This window comes from Adiantum capillus-veneris, chromosome 20 (genome assembly GCF_014529385.1).
Source record: "Adiantum capillus-veneris isolate H3 chromosome 20, ASM1452938v2, whole genome shotgun sequence".
Taxonomy (NCBI): Eukaryota; Viridiplantae; Streptophyta; class Polypodiopsida; order Polypodiales; family Pteridaceae; genus Adiantum; species Adiantum capillus-veneris.
In genome coordinates, this window is record NC_140950.1 from 35,106,109 (window position 1) to 35,123,989 (window position 17,881).

Here is a 17,881-nt window from a genome sequence, read left to right on the forward strand (position 1 = left end):
TCAGCAAGGCCGTCAAGTTTCCGGCCTATCCAAGAGTGGTGCGAGATGAAGTTAAGGAGGAGCCAGATCTAGAGGATGCTTTTACAATGTGGTTTGACAGAGCGTATCAAAGGGTAGTGAAAAAAGCAGGAGGAGGTGTGGTGATACACGACCCACATGGTAAAACTATATTTTTGAAGGCATATGATTTGGAGGATGTCCATACTAATAATGAGGCGGAGTATCTCACTTTGCATCTGGGTTTAAAACAGTGTATAGAGTTTCGCATTTCAAGGTTGGTGGTGAAGGGAGATGCGTTACTAGTCATCAAGTAACTGCTAGGCCAATGGCAGGTAAAGCGTGATTCATTGAAGCACTGGTTCTTTTCCATCAAGAAGATGCTAAAGTCTTTTGAAGAGGTCCAATTCAAGCATGTGAGAAGAGATCACAATCAAGAGACAGATCAGTTAGCGAGTAGCAAAGTACATGTGCATGTTGCAGGTCTATATGTGGCCCCAGCCACTTATGCAGGTAGGGAGACTCTAAAGGAGATTGAAGGGTTTTTGAGCACAGGACCGTGTTCAGAGGGTTTGTCCAAGTTGCAAAGGAGAAGAGTGGTGCAAAAGGCCGGAAAATTCACACTGGTATGTGAGGATCGCATGAACTATGGGCGTGACGGAGTGCTTAGAAGGGTGATGTAAAAATAAGAAATAGGAATGGTACTGGAACAATTCCAAAAAGAAAGTGGACATGAGGGCAAAGACCAGGTTCTGTTTTGAGTGCTTAGAGAAGGCTTTTGGTGGCCCTCCATTGTGAAGGACGTGCATTGATGGTGCAAGACTTGCCATGAGTGTCAGACTATAGGTGAAAGACGACTGGGAGTAGCGGAGTCACAAGGTGCCATCATCGCACAAAGTGCTTTCAAGAAGTGGAGTCTGGATGCCATAGGCCCTCTCCCAAAGTCTACAAGTAGTAAGAAGTACGTGGTGGTAGCCATTGACTACCTTACAAGGTGGGTTGAGGCCAAAGTTGTGAAAGAAGTAAATGCTAATGTGGTGGCTCAGTTTGTGTTTGATAACATCTGTTGCCGTTTTGATGTTCCATGGGTGTTAGTTTTTGATAGGGGTCAGGGGCTTAGAAGCAAGCTTATGAGTGCATTGGTGGAAAAGCTAAAGATTTAGCACTGGTTTTCCTCACCCTATCACCCCGAATGCAATGGTCTAGTCGAGAGTGCTAATGGCCAAATCATCAAAATGTTAACAAAGTACGTGTACAAGCAAGAAGCTGAGTGGGAGACAAATCTAGAGAAGTTTCTGTGGGCGTATAGAACGTCCTACAAAGTAGCTACAAATTTCACTCCATTCGAGCTAGTCTATGGTAAAGAGGCTGTATTGCCGGTGCATGCGCAGTTAGATGCTTTAAAGGGCATGTGGTGTGTCAATGCCACTCAACAAGAAGTTCTACAAGATAAAATAGCCAGTTTAGAGTCTTTGCAGATGGACAAAGAGGCAGCGATCGAATACTATGTGAAGCAGAGAGAGAAGCGGGTTGCCCAATTCAACCAGAACCTGCCATAAAAGAAGATAGAGGAAGGAGACCTAGTCATGAAGTATGAAAGCTACCTAGATTTCACATTCCAGAAGAAGTTGAAGAACAAGTGGACAGGTCCATATAAAGTAAAAAACGCCTTTCCAAATGGGACCTATTAGCTGGTAAGAGCAAATGGCAAGCTTCTTAGGAATAGGGTGAACGGTGTCCGACTCAAATTATACTTTGAAAGAAATTTAGTGCTCGAGGTGCAGCAAATTGTAGTCAAGGGGGGTGGCCAACCCGCCTAAAGCATGCGATGTGCGAGAGAAAGGAGCTGAAGCTTTTGAACATAGCTTGTACATACAATTATGGTTTTGCAAGTGCTATTAATCATCAGTTTAGTGTGCCAGTTTTAAAGTTCTGTATATATGCTTTTGGTCGAACATAAATGTTCGACAAGGGGGCTGGGTAATGATGGTGCAGCCAAATTTGGTCCAAGCTAGGAGATGGCCTATGCCAAGTAGAGGCAGCGAGCAAGTGCAATGCAGAAGGCTAGGGCAGGTACCAAGGTCCTGGGCAGCCAAAGGAAAGTGGGAATGTATACCTAAGGCAGCTTTTTAGGCTAAAATAGCTCCAAGTTGGCTCAACTAGAATGGCCAATCAAGGTGTCCAAAATGCCAAGTCAGTGCACTGAAATGTAGTGTTTAGTGTGCTCTAGAAGCCGGTCCAAACGGCTCGTCAAACGGAGCCTCGGTGCTCAAGATATTGCAGTTCAAAGTTAGAAGGTCTTGCAGATCCCCGATGGACAGGGTAGCTGGGGACAGGTGGCCCAGGCAAGTGTCAGTGGATAGATGTGTAGAGCTCATGTTATAGATCATGCATGTCTTCTCGAATTGCGAATCGGAGCTCTGGTTAGCAAGATATGGTCAGTTGAAATTTTTCAGGTGCCAGTTATGAGCCCACTTGCCCGCATTGGAAAACATGCCATCTGGTGTTTTCTGAAGCTGCTAGGTGTCTGGGTGATAGTGTGCACCATGTGGAGCTAAGAAAAATCAATGGTGCGTCAATCGGGTACTTGGTTCGCAAGATACGCAGGATCAAGTTGGGGGCATTTGGCGGTGAAAAGTTTGCACATAGTTTTTTCTGTTTTTTGTGGCCTTGGATGGCAAGCTCACATGAGTTGGAAGATGATGAGGTTTGCACGGTCTGGGACCAACAAAATAGAAACTTGGCACAATTTTACCGCTCAGTGATTGGATCATTGAGTGCCAGTTGGCAAGCAAGACAGACAAGGGGGAAAAGTGGACTTTTTATGGGTTTTTTTTTTTATTATTTTCAAATGCCTTGGAGGCCATTCTAAAAAAAGGGGCGCACCTTGTGCTGATACGTGGCGGAATTTGATCCCACATGCCCAAGGTCGAAGTAGCATCATGGACTATATGGGCCAACGAGTGGCCCTCTTATGAGGTATGAGTTGGAGGAAAGGGAGCTCTAGCCCATTGGCGATGTCGGCCCATGGGGCGCTGTGGCGGGTGTTGCGCGGCCCTTCACTGCGCGGCCAAGTGGTTTTGGCCAATGTCGGTGGCGCCGGTGGTGCGTGCTACCGTGGTGGCAGATGGAGGTGGTTGGACCAGGTGATGATGTGACAGGTCGCCTGATGAGGGGGTCGTTCTCGCGGCCTTAGGGCCCCAAACCTTTTGAAGGGACCCCCCCCAATAGGGACCTCGCTATTGATTGGCAAGGGGAGAGTCCCGCCGTAGGACAGTGAGTATATATATATATATATATATATATATATATATATATATATATATATATATATATATATATATATATATATATATATATAGAGAGAGAGAGAGAGAGAGAGAGAGAGAGAGAGCCCAAGGGCTAGGAGCACAAGAGCAAAGCAAAAGGCCATTTCAAGGTTGGCCAAGCAAAAGCAAGGGAAAGATGGAAGTTGGACTAAAGAGAAAAGGAAGTCCGAGCAAAGAGCATAAGCAAAATGCAAAAGTGGAAGTCAAACCCAAGGGAAGGAGGAGAGAGAAATAGAGAAAGAGAAGACAAGTGGGAGTCGGACAAAGAGAACCAAAGCAGAGCCAAAAGAGGCAGTGCGAGCTAAGCTCCCCAAAAGGGGTAAAAAATGAGGGGAAAAAAAGAAGAAGAAGCCGAGGGGGCAATAGCGACCTCGCTAAGGCCCCCTCCTAGTGCAAAGAGAGGAAGATAGAGTAGAGGAAAGAGTAAAGCGGTTTCCCCCTTCCAAAAGATGCCAAATCAAGGTGCCAGATGGACCAATTAAAGTGTAAATTCCAAATTGAAGCCCCCCTTTATAAAAATCAATTTTTTGTCAAATAAGGGGCCTTTTTTGGTGTCATTTGAAGCCTACAAAGTGGAGTTCTCTGACAAGCTAACCCCTTTGTAACTTTTTCTTGAAAGTAGCCATGCTGATCATAGTGCAAACCAGTGTACATGCCTTTTGAAGTTCAATCAAGCCATTGTTGCTTCCTATTGCTGTTGTTTCCCCTTCCCCCGTTCTCTTTCTCTTGCTTTCATGTTTCCCCCCGCTGTCGGCAGTGTGGAAGTGTGTGCCCCCCCGGACCGGCGGTGTTTTGTGTGAGAGAGCAAGATTGAGTGGATGTGTGCGTACGTAAGGGTGGAGACAGACCGTGGCAGCAGGTCTGCATTGTGTGGTGGATTTGTGGAGTGTGTGAGCGGTGGAAATTGAGCAGGCGGTGGTCTGCTAGTGTAAAGTGTGTTTTTGAAGGTGCTTTTCGAGAGGATAGGGGTGTTGTGAATACCCTGAGCTATAGAGAGGCCCTTGTGTTTTTGCGGGGCATGTTCCCCCATTCCCCCTCTCCAACTTGTCTTTGGAGTTCGAAACACAAGAGTAACCAGTGCATCACACAAAGATGAAGAGGGCATAAACTATGCATCTCTCTACTCGCTGTTTGATGAATAGAAACTCTTGTGTGTACATGAAACAAATGATAATTTGAGTTGATCTAAAATTGAGCAACCTATAGGCCACTCTAGAGTGAGAGGTGTAGCATCGTGCCTACTGCACACCACGAGTCGACCACTAAACCCTAAACGATGCCCTGTGGTGAGAGATAGACAACTGCACCACAGGAGTGAGAATCGAAGTCTGTCCTAAAACCCTTCTATGCAGTGAGCCAAGTGGCTACAAATTACAAGAAAAGTGACTAATTTCTATACACTTCTGGAGTGAGCCGGATGGCTACACACCACCAAGTGGCCTATAACCTGCAATCCAACTCTGTGGTAAGAGTAAAACAATTGCACCATACGAGTCTGGTACAACACACAAAATAAATTTAGAAAAGAGCAATACAAGTTGAAAATTTTACCTCAAGCTCTGGCTCTCCCAAAATCCTCCTCAAGCTCTGGCAATCTTAAGCTTTGTCTATCTCAACAATCTTTTGAAGCTCTAGAACTGCTTTCGATCAAAACCGGCGATGGTTTCTTATATAAGATATTTTTCGATCAAAAGCTTTTTCAATTAAAAAAAAGGTGATTATACGGGATTTCGGTGTATAATAGCATATTATACGTATAATTATTTTGGTACAGGGGTATAAATGCAACGCTATTCATTACAATAAGTAGCCAATGATTGCCAAACTATGATATATTGAGTATGTGGTGGAAGGATTCTCACCTTGTGACCTTGCAAACGAATTTGCGCTTGTTGAAGGGCCTCAAAACCCATAATAGCCAAATGTTCTTGCACATTACTGAGAGTCCAATGTTTGTTCACTTGGACAGCCTCCAACGCATCATTGGGCATCTTCACTGCAATTTCAAAGCTTGCAATAGCGTTGTCTACACTTTGTAAGGGAGTCCACACTCCAAGCTTACACATCCAACGATCATAGTGGGATTGTATGTACAAGGAGGTGTGGGATTTTAAATAGCACATCCCAATACCTGAAGCTCCAACCTTACAATGGTACCTATCCTCATTGTGCATGCCCTCCACAAAACCCCAGTCCTCTTCTAAAAGCCTTCCTAATTCTTCATAATACACATCTTTACATACAAGCATTGTGGTAGTCTCCATAAATCCAAACTCCTTAAAAATATGCACGAAACAATGAATAGGAAAACACCAACTCAAGCCCACAGACCTAGAAGCTTTAGAGTATTTCAAAGAGTTTTGGACATCTATTATCATCTTTTTCTTGAAAGATGCTACCGACCACAAATCTAGTCGTGGCCACTCCATACTTAATAAGGAAGATACTTTGATGGGTTCAAGCTTTCCAAACTCTTGTGAAGAAGTAGACACAATATAAGAGTGATAATAGAAGAAAATCCTTCTTTGAACCAGTTTGGTTGGGCAAAGATGTGCGAAAATTGCTGCTCCAATATCTGCATGTATAGCATTGAATGTGCCGGAGAGACTATGTAGTGGCTGCTCCTCCACCAATGTGGATGGAAATATGACTATAAATGCATGGCAAATCTTAAGTATGAATCCACAAAAGCATTACACTGTGATTCTCCACCTAGCTTTGTATTCTCAAATCATGTACTTACAATGTGCTGGAAATCGAGGTGGTTGTTGCAATAGCATGCTTGACATTGAGAAAACATGTTGCACAATGGCTACGGTCCCCTTGTCTTTGCGGTTCTTGAATCCAAGGAGCTTTCCTTTCCAATGATGATCCAAGTTTGCACGATTTCGCACACAGTGAGGGCCAATAGCAAATGGCTGCATGTATATCCAAGCACCTTTGGTGAAATCTTGTGGCACCCACTCATCATCTATACCTCGTGTTGTGGCATGCAAATGTTGTGACCTCATCCTTTGGCTGTCTTTGCGGAGTAGAGCTGGACGTGGTTGAACAAAGACAATTAGGAGGAGGAGCAGGATCTTACTTGTTGCTACAATGTAGATGGGAGTAAGTGATAGGAGAAGGTGGATAACCCTTGCTTGGTGTGGCAATGGGAGGAGAAGTTGGATAATCCTTGCTTGGTGTGGCAATGGGAGGTGGTAGGGGAGGAGAGAGAAGCTTTCTTGCTACAACAATGGAGATGGTGTAGAGAGAGAGTGTTGGAGTAGAGGGTGAGTGTGATGGTTGCAACCAAAGAGGGGTTGGAAAAGGGGTTCTAGAGAGAGAAAATCACTTTTGCCTGAGGACTAGTTTTGGGAGGGCTTTGGATAGTATAAATTGTGTTTCAAAAGTTTTCAAAAAAAATTGAATTTAAGGTTTTTTTGGTGCACATTTTGACTTTTTGAGGTCAAAAAATTCTTTTTTGACATAAAATAGGTATAGGGAGGTTTTAAGAAGATAAGATTTGAGTTTTGGAAATTTTGAAATTACAAAATTTTAAGATTTTTTCAAAACCGGATAAAAAAGGAGAGAAGTTGGAGGTTCAATATGGCCCACCACACTCCCCCCCCCCCCTTCTCACTAGGTAAGAGGCCATTAAGAAGTGTAAGACTACTTTGTCCCCCTAACTTTTTGAGGGCATAGAGTGTGTCCACCACCCTCTTCTCATTGGCATGGCTAGCCTTTAATTAACCTTAATCCCAAAGTGCCCCTAGAGGATTCATATTTTTCCTAATGAAAGATGCGTCAAAACCCCTCACATTGACTTCCTACAATTGCATGGAAAGCAAGCAAAAAAGTTCAAAAGACGCATAAAAGCAAGATCTTGAGTATGGAATGGATGCAGGACATAAAGAAGTGATTTGGTAGACGGGATGCATTACACTTGCTACATGATGCTTCAATTGACTCCCAAGTAAATGAAGCTTTTCTACAACGCCAATGTATTACGGCTTGGGAGAAATCCGATTGGTCAAGCTTCTTACATTACACCACCCATATTGCCCCCAACTACAAAACCATGTTCTTCGCTGAAAGAGGAAACCGTACTCACACTTACATGCTTGAGCCTATCCCCTTCTTGACGATACGCACTATCGCAGCCATTCAGCTTAGCTCCCATTTCCTTCGATGTGAGACAGGGCATTGGGGCAATGGAGAAGAGTCAAATTCACTGCATGTGTGCATTAAGCTCACTGCAAGTTTGAGAGTCTGAGTACCACACACTACTAGAGTGCTCAGCTTTTGGTCACATCCGAACTTGCTTCTCTCACGTTTAATCAAACATGACTTAGACCTACACACTTTCCTCTCGCAGCCACAGTGTGGGCTCTCCATTGCGACTCTCATCACCACAATTTAGGAGCATCAAGAGTCACTCATCAGCCATACACATACTACATCACATGTAACTTTGTTCCCATAGGTCATATTTGACCTCTGAGGACGATAATTAAATCTATCTATCTATCTCTCTCTCTCACACACACAGCTTTTACCTTCTTATTACTTCGTTAGTATATAGCGAGATTCAAATGTTTTATTTTCTCTTACCCTCGAACTCACTTTAATTCAATACAAATGTAGCTAACAAAGCACAATAAAAAATTCAAGATAAAGTTCAAGCAACAAGATTTAACAGAGTTAGGGAGTCAAAAAGATACATAGCTTTTTGGTTTCAAATTGCACTAGAATAGTCCCAATTTCATGAGGGGAGCTTTGGAAGACAAAATTATGCTCTTATTCAGTATGCGCTTAAGTATGACATTATGTCTAATTTTGCATGTGACTTGGAAACTAATCTTTGAAGGGAATTCCATTGCTTTAACACGAAGTACTAACTCTTGGCTAAAACAACTTGAAATTCTACTAAAAGCTATGACTTAGAGCTTACCATAAAAGTCTCCATAGGAATTGTATTTTGACATGAAAGAAATCTAGTGTTTTCTTTCCCTCATAGCCAAACTATGGTAGAAGAAAGGTGAAAAAACTTATTTCTAGCTTGAAAAATAAATTGCCAAAATTGGTAGGAAAACATAACACTTTAGTGTCTCGGGACACTTAACTGTCCAATTACAAGACTAATGTTAAAAAATAATCAGAGCAAGGTATGCTGCATTTTTGGTCACATCTTGCTCTGTGTTTACTTGCCATTGCACCTATAGTAGCACCTTCCCCCTTGCTCCCCCCCCCCCCCCCCCCCCCCCCCCCAAATGTTTGAAATTCACACACACATGCACACATATAACTTAGAATGCACACACATTTCTTGGAATGCACACACACACACACACACACACACACACACACACATAGATAGAGAGAAATACTCACCGTTTACACTAGATACATTTGTTTATTTGCCCATTGGTTGATTAGTTGCACCGATATACTTGTGTGATGTGTTCTTTTGTTGATAACGATCAATTTGTGAAAAAAAGAGTAAATGAGAGGGATGTGTGTGTGATTAGTGTATGTGAGAATTAGAGTGTGATTAATTATAGCATGGTTAATTAGAATGTGAGAGGGAGGAAATATTTTTTTTTCAATTAATGTACATGTGTATATGCATGTATATAGGTGCTAAGCAAGGGAGCATAGCACCTGATGGTCGAACGCCTCCTCCTGGGTATAGTCCCTTTTTAATCATAGCATTGCAATTTTTGATCCACTCACCTACGGATTACCGCAACGTACCCTTGGTTTTACCACGATTGAGATTGTGATGATATCTAAAGAGGTGCCATTAGACTATTGGCACTACTAGCCCCTACGTAGGTCTAATAATATATGTGTATGCTAGGTATGTAGATTAGTTATAGGGAGAGGGTAAAAATTGGTTAGGTTTTAGAACTTCCCAACAAATTTCTTGTAAATGTCAGAAGAGAGACCATCTATTGGGGAGAAGCCGTCAAATTCTTCCTTTGGTTCGTTTACGTCGTAGGTAGGTGGCCATCGAGGGTGGACATCAGCTCATGTGGACCGAAGTTTTGAGACAGTAGGTCCAAAAAAATGGGATTTATCTGTAGCTATTGTTTTGTGAGCAAGGATATAGATTTATTTCTATTATTTACAGGCATGGCCCTCATACGGCTTTGGAGGTGTCGGTCCATCTACCCAGGTTCTTCTAGTGATGGTAGATCTGGATCTCCAATGTGCATTCTCCTTACGTGGTGATAGGTATCTGGATTCGATGCAGGAACTGTTTGGCTGCTACACTCCATAGAAGCTTATAGCCAATGGTCTTTCTCAAGGGATCACATTGTGGGGTAGCCAAAGAGGGACTCTATACGTCCAGAGCATCCCACCGATAGCACCTCCTTCTATCCTCCCTTCTTACCAACCCACCCCCTTTTGTCATAGGGTCCCATCCCCCTCGCATCACATGGCCCCACACTAGTCCATTCAACTCTTGATTTGTTCAGGCCTTGTCGATACTTCACAAGTGGTCGACGAGCATCTTTTAGCAACGCACAACAACGTTCATCTCAAGGCAACAAGCGTAGACGGAGCGACAAGGAATCATGTTGAGATGCTTGTTCTGGTGGTGAAGGGGGGATGGACTCACCTATTTTGGAGCATGCCACTCCAAACCGCTGAGGAGGAGGACTCTAATGCACCCATGTCAGATACACATGGGTGCTACTAGAGGATTAAGTATGGTGGCCAAGGGGACTCTGGGACGCATAGGATAGAGCATTTTGGCACCATCTATAGATTCTTATAAACTCAATGTATAAGAATTGCTTTATAAGATTCAAAGACCAAGTGCCCGATCATGCCTGCTATGTCAAGGAAGCACTACATGCTCCAGTTCTGAATGCCCCCGACCAATGTTTCTTAACACAATGGCTGGAGGGGTATATCAAAACATTTTTTAAAAATAAGCAATCAAGTGTTTGGCATACAACGACCAACTAGGTCACAAATCCAGATAGGAGCTATCGTGGAGGCAACATGCAGATCTAGCTAGAGTGGGAGTGGACAATGCAAGAAAAGACCGACCAAGATGCAACAGACTCATCCAAGAGTCAACAACGCAAATCTTGGGCCAGGCAAACTCCCACACGTAATGGTTTGAGAGGCAAAGCATCCTGGAAAGATAAATATGTAATTAGTTTTCAGAATGCAAGTTTGGATAAAAAAGTGTTTTAGCTTATAAAACACTTTTGGTTGGCGTTAACTTAGGAAAATGTCACTATGACTTGTCCTACTAGAGAGATGGTCAATTATCGAGAGAGACACACAGAGTTCGATGCTTTCCAATGGTTGTTGAAAAACCATCATATCTCTCGTGACCAATTTGACTCAACAGTGGGGATGCTACAAGTGTTAAGTGTAAACAATGAATATTATATTAAAAGTTAATTTGGATTATTGATTTATCTATTTTTCTTAGTATAGAGTCAAGACGATTCAATTAAGTAGCTTAGGATGAGTACGAGGAGGATTAGGATAGATGAAAATTTTCTATGTACTCTTCTACAAGTGCAGATGTCCCACCAAAAAAACTCATACTTTGTATATAAAACTCATTTAAAATTTTGGCTTTATTTGTAATTTGTTCAAGTATTGCTCTTTTCTGCCTTAATTTATGAAGGTAATGTATGAGTTGTAATTTGAAATTCTATCATTAGTTTCTTTTAAATTTTCAAAAAACAATTGATATTTCATATGTTTTATGCAAGTCAAAAATAAAGATGCGCATTTGGGCCATCCAATTTTGGGTGGCCCAAATGAGCATCTTCATTTTTGAAAATCCGTTTAGTAGTAATAATAACGATAATAGATGCAATAATACGCGGGGTAATAGTCACAGGTATATTTTCGCTACTATTATCGCTTACATTACCGTAAAACCATTACCGCGCTATTCCCGGTGCTATTACCGCACACACAAAACATCCTCTCTCTATTTTTCTTTGTTAAACCGTGGGAATACTGGTGGTTCTCGAGTTTCCCTCTTATAGTGTAAATGTAGTGTATAGGAGATAAAGTAAATCCTTCAAAAGGCTTCTCAATTTGAATTTGAGGATGCCCATAATTCATTTTAGACAAGAAATCATCCAACTACGGCCGAGTAGGTAGCTAAGAAATCTCTCACTCTAGTAAGCTTTTCAATGCATAAATAAATTGAAGATGAAAATAGGATATATATATATATATATAATGAAAAAAGGATTCTAACTAAGAATCTTGTTGTGATAACAGGTTGGGAATATTGATGTGTGTGTGTGTGTGTGTGTGTGTGTGTGTGTGAGAGAGAGAGAGAGAGAGAGAGAGAGAGAGAGAGAGGTTGACACAATGCAAGAGACAATAGTGAGCTAGTGAACTATAGAATGTGCAAGATGGTGGCTTATACAATCCCAATGAGGATGCAAATGATCTCATCAATTGTGTTAGTCATGGTTTCATTAGCAAAGTCAAATGATAGGGTACTAGACAAAAAGCTACACAAGTGACCTATGAGAATAGTCATGGTTTCATTAGCAAAGTCAAATGATAGGGTACTAGACACAAAGCTACACAAGTTGTTGATTGATTTTAACGAACATAGGATGAAGATGCACACACTTTTTTGAGCACCTAATAGAGGTGGCATGGTGCAAAGGGACAGCGGCCTAAGTTGTTTGATTCATGATTGTAAAAATTTTCTTTTCTTGCCAATGGATGGAAATATGACACTTCTATTTTATTTCCTGTATGCGAGGATGAAATAGGTCATCATAGGCCATTTTGATCAAGAATGATAGATTATTAGCATCGAGTTAGCATCATGACAATGAAGTAAGGGCTTCCACAAGGGTTGCTACTTGAAGACAGGTGACTTTGCTGAATGGTCACAGACAAGACGAGAAGCAAGAAGATTTGAGAAGCAACAATATTAAGATTTTTGCAGTCCCAACTTGCATATAGTAAAAGCAGAAGGTCAGCTTGGTAAGGGCCACTCAAAAGCTGTACAATGGCAACATTAGAAGAGCCAATGCTGCATTCATGTGAACAAACTCTCACCAAAAAATGAGAAGGCTTCTCAAATTGTGATGTGTATTCTTTGGTATATTGTGTTTTCCACAATTGTCATGATAGAGCTACCAATTGCATGTTTGTTCCTTTTTTGGACCAACCTAAATAAAGTGTGAATTTGCCTACTCTACATTAAGTTTGATGCCATACCTAGTAATAGACATGCTCATCAGACAAAGAAATCTCGTTAGTATTTTTACTCTTTTTGAAGCCTTAGGTCTCCACCATCTCAGCAAAATAAAAAACCTTTCAAAGCATCAAAACTAGAAAAGCGAAGGGAAATAATAGTGTAGAGAATGAAAAGCCTCAGGAAATGGAAAGCGAAAGGCTCATGAAATGCAACAATGCAAAGCCAAATTGGACCCTCTACAGAGCTGGTCTAGTCTGTACATGTATGTATCCCTTTTTACATTCTATTTCTATTTCTGGTTTCTTTTAATATATATACCTTCTCCCAGCTTGTTCGAATTCCCCTTTCATTGCGCTTCCATCGCACTATGGACGATTTAAGTATCATCTTCGTTAAGACAAGACCACGTGATGGTGCCAAGAAAGCTGGTGACGCAGGAGGAGAGGTCGAGGGTTGTGTTGAAGAGGGTGATGCTGTCGATCAGGGGCGCGCTGCTGTTTTTCTGGCAGCGAGCACCCAAGGTTATGACGTTGGCAGTGTGGGGAACGATGGAGGCGTTCATGCACGACAGCGAGAAGTCGCCGCGCTCGTGCAGGCTCCTGCACACCAGCTTCGCATTGTCGTTGGCGATGTGCTCGTCCAGGTCCAGCTCCACTAACTCGAAGCTCGCCTCGCCATACTCGTTCACCGTCATGCAGTCTCCCACCAGCACGCTACCGTCCACCACCGTGAAGTTGCTACACGTGTGGTCAAACCCCCTTATACACTGCACGAGGCAATAATTAGCACACTCTCTCTCTCACTCACTCAATCTCTCACTCACTCTCTCTCTCTCTCTCTCTCTGCGCCCAAAACACACACTCATGCCCACCTCCGGAAGCGGCCTGTACAGTATCCCATTGCCTGCAGATAGAATTGGCCTTGGCTGCGGCTCATGTGTTTGCGGTTCCTGCTGAGAGTGATTGACCGGCTGCGCTTGCACAGCTGCTCCCGCCGAGCACAACAATACCACCAGCTGCATGCAGAGATCCCTCATCATCGTTACGCTTGCACTGCGCCGTTAAAACGCAAACAAATTTACACTGGTGGGCGAATGACATCGAAACTGGTCGGCGAATAGTCATGCATCCAAACAACAAGTAAAAATCCACCTCTGCATCGTTCGCCAAATAGTCATGCATCCAAACAACAAGTAAAAATCCACCTCTGCATCGTTCGCCAAATAGTCATGCATGCAAACATAAAGATCCAATGTTGAACGAGAAATTATGGTAGCCATGGAGAGGTCGGTATGCCATGGTTTAAAGAATCTAACACACAATTTTCTATTGATCAACTTGTGTATGTCCCCTTTCACATGTATAAAATATGGGGCTTTATATCGTTACCCTTCAGTTGCAAGTAACCCATCTATGCATACCCTTCAGTTTTTTAATTTGGAATGAAGAGAGCCCTATTAATATCTTGGGCAACGTATATTCTCAACCCCACACACACACACATATACTATGAAAATCTCAAAACGTTTATTGCGTCCTTTTATCGCGTTTTGTAGAGAGAGATAGTGAGCATTTTTATGAGACTACTTTGAGAATTAGAGAACTTGACAACAATTGAGGACCGGATTTATGTGGAGCCGGTTCCCCCTCCTAAAGGCTTTTGTATTATAATTTCTCCCATAATGAGAGACTTGATACAATACAAGCTTTGTGCTCCTTAAGCCCTTGATGGTGCAATGAAGGTAGAGAGCTTCATGCACTACAATTATGCCCGTAACTTAGCTAAATGAAAGCATTAACTTATTTCTGGCCTCAGTCCCAAGACCTCAAATACCTTCGAAGGTGGAGAGAGCTAGAACGGAATGAGGGTAGCAGGGAAGAGGAAGAAGAAACATTAGATAGTTCCTCACTTATCATCACTCTTATTGATTAGCATAGCATAAATGCATAGTACTGAATATGGAGAAGATGGCAAGCTTAAGCATTGAAACATGACTCTTGCTTGGATTTGCATTCCATAGCCAAGAGTGTTGGTGTAGGCTCTCAACTTCTCAACAAGCTTGGAGAAGGAGATGGAGTTCTTGTACTTTCACCAAGTGAGAATGAGCTTGTGAGTGTGTGTGAGAGAGTATATACCCCCCAACCCCAGCTTTCTTTGTTCTACCCCTCCTTGTAGCTCATGCTTGCATTTGACTGGACCCCTACAAGCCTAGCCAATTACATGCATAGTGCATATCAAGCAACCATGCTAGCATTAGGACAAGTGTCCTCCTTGCCCCTTTGAGAGAGAGGACTTGATAAATGCATAAAAAATTAATTTAATTAGCTAAAATCTTTATTGGACCCCTTTAAGGGTCAACCAATAGGCTTTAGGCACACCATGAGGGCAACCTAGCTAGGGGCTTGACATGTGTCCCTTTTGCCTCTTTTAGCAAGGGATGCCCTTTGGATGAGGGAGTGGACATTCAAGCCCATCCCCTACTCTCATGGATCGCCCCCTACTTTATAGGCCTTTCTTTGACTTTTTGAAACACCTTAATCTCCTCTTGTACCTTAGTCATTAAGCACCTCAAGCACTTTAGTCAGCGAGCACAACAAGCACCTCAAGCACCTTAGTCAGCAAGCATGACAAGCACCTCAAGCTTGGGTCGGATTCCCACCTCAAGCACACCCATAGCTTGCCTAAGGTCTTAGGTCTAAGGACTTTTAACACTAACCTTTGGAGGTCTTTAATGAAGCTAACCGCCCTAAGGTCTTTAAAGCTCCATTATCTAACATTACTCTTTGGGAGACCATCTCTTTGGCTCCGTGTCAAGATAGATCCATAAGCACATGTCTATATTCTAACTCTTGTTCTTGTTATTCTCCCACATAGATGATCAATTTAATATGAGAAAATCATTTGGGTTAGTTAGATATTAGATTTTATAACACAGTCAACAGCTTCTCCCTCCTTCTGCAACTGGGTCAAAAGCCCGGGGAGGTCACCTAATAAAAATGTAACCTATCACGTGAGTTCAACAGAAGGGTATTTAAATTTCTTGAAACTTACAGAAATATATATACAGAAGGGCATTATTTTTTCAAATCTAAAAAAAACTTACAGATTTTAAAAGAAAAGGATACATTATATTCTTAACAAAACTCACAGTTAAGGGGTTTTACAAACACGTCTTGAATGTACGTGATATGGTAGTTTTATACGTAGTGAACCCCCCGAGGTCAGAAGGGCCACAAGTCCATGCTTGTACCCAAATTTCTCCTCTCGACATGTCGGAGAGTGCTTCATGTGACAACTTTTTGCAAAATAAACAATTAGCCATAAGATAAATATTCAAATAACATATACATATTTGGCAATTTAAATAAGAAACGTAATACTTAAAAACTCATGTGAAAGAGTGTCATAGCCCCCACTCCCAAGATGTGATGCTCTAGCAGACTTCGAACATGCTCTAGCTGCATCTCTTGGCCGCTGAAATCTCTGAGGATTGTCCTATGTCTCTTGTGCAATCTCCGCGCACTCCTTTGCATCCAACCATGCCAGCTTTGGAGTGTTGGCCATGACGTGTGTCTCGCCTGAGTCTGACTATGTGACATTGTGCCAATTTTCACGCTCAGGATTCAGTTATCCGAGACTGGATCGTACCCCTCTGCCGACATGTACTCTCTTTGAATGGCCTCGACAATGTAACTCTTTCTTTCATCATCTTGATCATCCCAAATCTCCATGATAGAGTGACCAAACTAAATTGTAAAGAGTTGACAAATCCTCTATCGCATGGCCTTTCCTACCCTATCTACCACAATAGCGCCATCCCTGGTCTTGTATATCTTGCTAGGATCATGCTCGAGTGATCCCCCAAGGTGTACCAATCGGTGAACTATCTACTAAAGAGAGTGGTGGATGCTCTCTTGATGGTGTGGACACATTGGTAGAATTGCTACCACAACAACCACCACCTCCAGAATGACGCCTACCTCGTCTCGAAGAAGAACGAGTCGTCAGTGTAACTGGCACACACGACTGAGCTGTATGGTTGGTTGGTGTAGGGGACACACTAGTCCTAGGCGTAGGGATGGTCGTACTAGGTCTAAAGGGACCAGTTCCCCAAAGGTTCTTTGCATAAGCAATCTGCTCTTGTGTGAACTGTGACAAAAAGGAACCCATCTTCTCAGGTGACATGCCGATCGGAGTGTCTAGAAAACTAAAACTAGGAGAGTATATATTGTAGTCATCAACCATGGCTACACAGATAACACAAGTACAATATGTTAGCTCACAAACGAATAGCTTAAGCAATGTGAATTACAAAAAGACGAATCTGTAACACAACTCATCATATCTATCCAATGTTGTAGACTAATTAAAAGTGTTTTACAAAAGAGTTCCTAGCAAAAATCAGTAGTCAATCTCTTATCTTCTATGAGAGCTGATGCACCAAATATATATCTAGCGATCTCAATCTATACTTCTGCATCTTTGTTATCAAACTCCACTTCTTCATCGCTCTCCGCATCAACTTGCGTATTTGAAAGCTCATCTCTAGGTTCAGGCATTTGCTCACCACTAATCTCCATCGCGAAATTCTCAATTACATCATCCGTCGACCGTGCACTTTGGTCATGAAGCTCTTCAACCTCAACCTCCAATCCTTCACACGCTTTATTGCATCGTGGAGAAACTTGAACAACATATAGCTAGTGCAGTTTAGACAAATATTTTTATCCTTTTCTTTCCATAATGGATCTATTGTGAACACAACTTGTTCAGAATGCTATGGAAGTACAATGTATCCCGCGCATCTATCCACACCCGCCTTTGTGCACAATTACATTAGGGCCACAAGTTACATCAAAGATAAAAATATCAAACTTCCTAAAGCTAATCTTCAAGGTGTCTTGAATGTAGCAAAGTATTCAAGCTGGCTAGTCTCTGTGTTCTCATCCCTGGCACTACTCCAACTTTCTTAGACGAAGCTTGCCCTAAACCCACTATTGAAGATGACCCTTTGTTTGTCTGTCCGTTGCACTCTAAAGTGTCTCCCATGCGACCACAGAGCTCCATATTTGTGATACTGCAACCACAAAAATTAAACAAACTTATAGTTACTAAAGTAATGTGATCATGTGGATCTGCAAAAGGAAGTTGTGAAAATATTTACATGCCAAATATCGTAGCCCCTTGACATTTCCTATAATTCTTTAGTAATCAACACTTCGTTCAATTTTGCCTTTGAGATTGTCGCATCTAGCCATCGTACAGTAGGAAAGTCAGACAATTTTTTGAAATGATTTAGAAAAGGAAGGTTTCTAGTGGCACAATTGTGCTTGAATTGCAAGTGATCTATCAAGCACTATTG